The sequence below is a fragment of the Benincasa hispida genome, chromosome 6 (assembly GCF_009727055.1).
Source record: "Benincasa hispida cultivar B227 chromosome 6, ASM972705v1, whole genome shotgun sequence".
Lineage (NCBI taxonomy): Eukaryota > Viridiplantae > Streptophyta > Magnoliopsida > Cucurbitales > Cucurbitaceae > Benincasa > Benincasa hispida.
This window is the reverse complement of record NC_052354.1, coordinates 10000957-10006466: the sequence shown is the minus strand read 5'-3', so window position 1 is coordinate 10006466 and position 5510 is coordinate 10000957.

Sequence of the window (5510 nt, the reverse complement as noted above, 5' to 3'; positions counted from 1 at the left end):
GAGTACACGGTATTCATGTTGCAGAGCGGTCATGCTGTTCGAGCGTTCGTGAGCAAGGAGTGTGGAAATGAGTCTACAAAAGTTCATAGAGTTTTCTCCTTATTCATTTGTAGTTATCCATGCTATAATTTATGTATTAATTGCATAACTGTATGTTTCTATACGATTGTAATTTGTAATGTTCATAGAGTTTTCTCCTTGTTCATTTGTAGGCATGAAGTTGATTTTAATCAAGATAGAGCTCTTAGGCTCAAGAAGTTGTATTTGAGGATAGGTCTAACTTGAATGAGATTGAGTTGGACAATGATCTCCTGGATTATCAGTTTTAGAGTGATGAGGACGCGATGAAGATGACTATTTGTTATTTCATTGAGTTGGCCATGATGGGAAGGGAACAGAGGCAACACATGAACTGGAACATGTTGGGGTTGATTGATGGGTGGGAGGATTTTTATAGTTGTGGTTGGGGCCACATGAACTTGATATGACGGTCGTACTCCTAGGTTTATCGAATACAACTGGTAACTTCAATATTAAAAGGGCCACTTGAGACACATTGTCACTAGTTAAGAAAAAATAGAGATCTTCTTAATTACTGATCACAAAGGTAGATACATTCGGTCTAACATTGTATAAACACCTTATAACCAATTCAAACTCAATAGAATTTATCCAACTAATTCTATATATTTCCCGTAAAAACTTCTCATACTTTATTCCGACATCGATAATCAATCCTTTCAACTGATCCCCTATGTTTTCTTTCTCATCCTCCTTCCATTCACCCCCAAAACAAACAAATATACGAGGCATCCTTGAAAAAAATCATATACAGATTCAACAAACTTAACAAATTCAGTCAAAATCTTGGGGATATTCAATAATCTCAGTGCAACTATATACATATCTCACCCGAGATTTCAAACCCTATGCTAAATCTTGGTGGAATTATACTCAATCGCGGCTGAGATTATTGAATTTCCACCGAGAATATGTAAACAACCACGAAAACATAAATTATTGACCTCAACAACATGCTAATAACAACTGCAACATATTTACAAAAGACAATATTGCTATATTTACCTTGTTTTTCTTGAATGTGTGCAAAAAGATGAGACCTGAGGGTTTTGAGGATTGCCAAACATTAGGAAAAATTTTAGATCACTTTAGGAAACTTGTTGAGTAAGCCAATCATCTCTTTCCCAAAAAATGAGTTTTATAATAATTATATTATTTTTGTATTACTGAGGGCATATTCGTAAAATTCATTTCCCATCAATTGCATTTGATATTCAAAAGTAAAAATAATTAACACAATCTCGAGCTCAATCTCGCCCAAGAAAAACTAATTCTACCAAATTTTAGAAAGCGTGTTATTTTTTAAATGTGAAAACTAAAACGGGTTATTTTGGACAACTTTCTAAAATCATGCTCAACAAGAAAACTATACAAACTCATTAATTAATATAAAAAAATGGGTAATTACAATTGGTAGCATTTTTAAAAATAATTACCAAGTGTATGACATCGTTTAAAAAAAATTGTAAATATAGACAAGTCTATCAACGATAGACTTCTATCGATGATAGATTCTTACTAGTGATATAGTCTATCATTGATAGACTCCTACCAATAATATGATCTATCACTGATAGACTATTTAAATTTGGTCATATTTGCAATTTTTTTACATTATGTTATATCTGCTAATACTTTGGGTTAAATGTCTATATTTACAACTGTCCCTAAAAAAATCTAAATAGAAGTCACAAACACCTTATCAACAAAGTTAGACAATAACATAGCAAAAGAAATTGCGGGGGAGGGTCAAAAGCACAATCATCTTCTAGAAACATCATAACACTTCCAAATTCCTAATTTCAAGAGATAGAGATAGAGATAACACATTAAACAAAAGATAAAGATCATTTAGAAGCCTTTCTATATATACCTCTTTGGTAAATCAAAATCATCAATGATTGGTAAACTACTACATTACCCTCAAAATACCTTTTCTTTTCTTTTTTTCTTTTTTTTTTTTTTTTTTTTTTTTTTTTTTTGCTATGGATCATGGATCCAAAGTCATTCCAAACTATAAGATTGAGGTAATATTAAAATTTTATAAGAAAAACCCTCAACCCAACAAGTATGACCCATCCCATTTATTCTTTCCTTTCATTATATTCTCATCCTACAAACCTATTGACCAAATTTAATGCCAAAAAGAGATTAATGCTAAATCAGTTTACAAAACTCTTCAGAGGAAATCAATTTATTTATTTATTTACTTACTTTTAAAATTACATTATTAAACAAACATAACATTTGTAGACTATTAGACAAATGTTAAATTACATGACTAAACAAACATAATATTAGAAAATTTTTTAAAGCATGGAATTCTATTAAGCACAAAGATTGAAGTAGAAACATTTAAATCGTCCAAGAAAAGTAAAAATTTAGAAAATTTTAAGAATAAGAAAATAAATAAATTTAAAAACCACAATGGGAAAAAGTGGAAAAGTTAAGAAAAATATTTTGGTAAATTGTTTGCTAATTTAGGCATCAATGGCAAAAAATATTATGAATTCTCAATTAAATTTCCTTGTGCCATGATGGCATTGTTGAAATTTAGAAACTATTTTACAATTTAAAAATGTATAACTTGAGCTAAGGTGCTTGTTTAATTTCCACTTTGATTCTCTTCCTATGCATATACAATTTATTTAATGTGTAAAAAAAATTGTTTAGGCTTGAAAAGAAGGGAATGCTTTTGATATTGTCCGAATCAAACATCACATAAAGACAAAACCAAGGAAATTGTTATCGAGCAAACCAAGAAAATATATGTGTAAGCTCCATTCCTTCAATATAACTCACCAAAAGTAAAGTCAAAGTTTAATTCATCAAAAGTAGTTTCCAACGGACGGACAACTATCTGCTTTCAAGATTAAAGGATGAGTGGACAATGGGCAGTGGGCGATGGTGGAACGGACGGACGACAGACAAACAACTGGCTTCGATTTGGGGGTTTCTCATCTGTGTGCTAGGGTTAGAAGAAGCAAGGGGTTCGATTTGGGGGTTTTAAAACGAAACTTCGACAGGCTATCGTAGCCATTGGGAGTTCCTACACAACTCCTGACGAATTATTTAATTCATTAGGAGTTCAACCCGTCCAGATTGGCCTTCTGTTCCAATCTCCCAAGGGGCATGGTGAGGCGTCGGGAGTTTGGTCGAACTCCCAATGCTTACTTTTGACTCTTCAGGAGTTCTTATCAATTGTTGATGAGGCACATACTGTGTTGGGAGTTATTGAGCACTCCTGATGGCACCCTTACGTAGTCAGAAGAGAGTTTCTCTCCCAATGATGTATTTCCCGATGGTTGTTTTAGGCGTCGGGAGAGTCGTTTTTTCTTGTAGTGAATTAATTTTGACATTTCAATAAGATTACTTCTGAAATTCTTCATTAATTGATGCTAAAACATGTGTATATTTTTTCAAATGTCGATTTTATAAAATGAATGATTAAAGTAAACACATGGATGATTCTCAAAAGAAATTTTGAATAAGAGTCTAAATTGATATGTTTGTGGAAGTTTGAGAGTTTAATTGATATAATTATAAGTTTCACGCGAGAGTTTTTTTAAACATAACGTAATGGATGGTGTAAATTGACACACTTACAAAAGTTCAAGGTTTAAATTGATATAGTTATTAGTTTAGAGCTTATATGAATGCCACCACTAAAATTTTGTTAGGGGTGTATATATATATATATAAGATAAAATTGTAGTATTAAATTTCTACACTACAAGAATTTTGGGCTTTAATGTCAGATGGAAAAAGTGAAATCGAATGTATAATGTTGGTTTAGAAAAAAAATGGTTCTTTAAAACCGGTTTTAAACTGATATTAAAGATAGGCTATAATATCGGTTTAAAAACGATATTAAAGATCCTCATTTATTGTTTTAACATTAATAAAAAATCTCTCTTTTTCATTTCATTACCTTTCTTCTCTCTCCTTTCTCACTTCTCTCTTACAAGCCCTCTCTTCCAGTTGACCGTAAAAATCATCTCCGGCATTCGTGGGTTATCGTCGTGTTGTTCACGTGCAGATCTGGCGTTCACGTGCAGATTCGACCATGCTGATCGAGTTTCTCGTGTAGATCCAACATTTGTGTGGTCGTGTAGATCGCGTTTCGCGTGCAGATTCAGCTGTGCAGATCATGTTTCACGTGCAGATCCGACCATGTGGATTGTATTTCACGTGCAGATCCGACCGTGCAGATCCAACATTCACAGGTTGTTGTCGTCGGTGTTACATGCTCATTCGTGTTGGGTAAGCCGTCTGGTCGTCAGTTTTGTTTCAATCTTCGAGCTTCGGTTCGGATCTTTTCAAGCTTGTGGGTTGTTTGAGTTGTTTTCTTGGAAAGGTAAATTTTTCTTTTCATATGTATTCTCAATTTAGTATTTTAAAGTTATTTTTTTCATTTTATTTTTATTCTAATGATTAAGTTTCTTGAAATTTTGAAATATTGGAATTAAATTATTCAAGAATATATACTTGGTTGGTATTCTTGCTTGGTATGGTTCAAGTGTATATTAAAACCATATTTTTTTCAATTATATAAAAAACTAATTTGGTCTTACTTGATTGATTAAACTTGCTTAGTGTGGTTCAAGTATTATTTCATTCATTTTATTTTTATTCCAATGATTAAGCTTCTTGAAATTTTGAAATGTTGAAATAAAATTAGTTCAAGAACATGTACTTGGTTGATAGTCTTGCTTGGTGTGGTTCCAGTGTATATTAGAACCATTTTTTCCAATTATATTTTAACCTTTAATATTTTATTTGTGTTATTCTTTTGAGTTCATCTCAAAATTTAATGTTAAACTAATCTAGGTATTGTTGTTGATTATGGTTCATAAGATTTTAAAGTGTTAAGATGAAAATTAGTTCATGAATATGAACTTGTTTGATGGTTTTGCTATGATTTTTTTTGTTTGGTGGCTAATAATGTGTCTATAGAACATTTTCTTGGGTTATATTTTAGTCTTGAAAATATTTTATTTGTATTTTTTTGTGTTTTTCATGTTGATATAAACAAGTTTTAGGTCTTCTTGTTGATTATGGTTACGTTTATAAGCTAAAGGTTACGTAATTTTTCCTTGTTATTGTTTGTCTTTTTTGTAGATTAAGTTGCATATTTTACAAACATGGATAATTCATGGATGAAAATGAATAGATTGTCAACTGAGTATGGTTTAGGGGTTTGCCAATATCAATTCCGCCAAATATATGGACACCAACGGCACCATCAAGCTCTTGAATGGACCATGTCATACACAACATGAACGATGTACACATGATTCATATCAATTTGAACGAACACATATTTGGAAGGGGAAAATTTGTTTATTTAGGCCTTGATTATCTGATTCATTATTGCAGTATGGTTGAAATTGGTTATATGTGTACATTGACATACATTGCATATACTC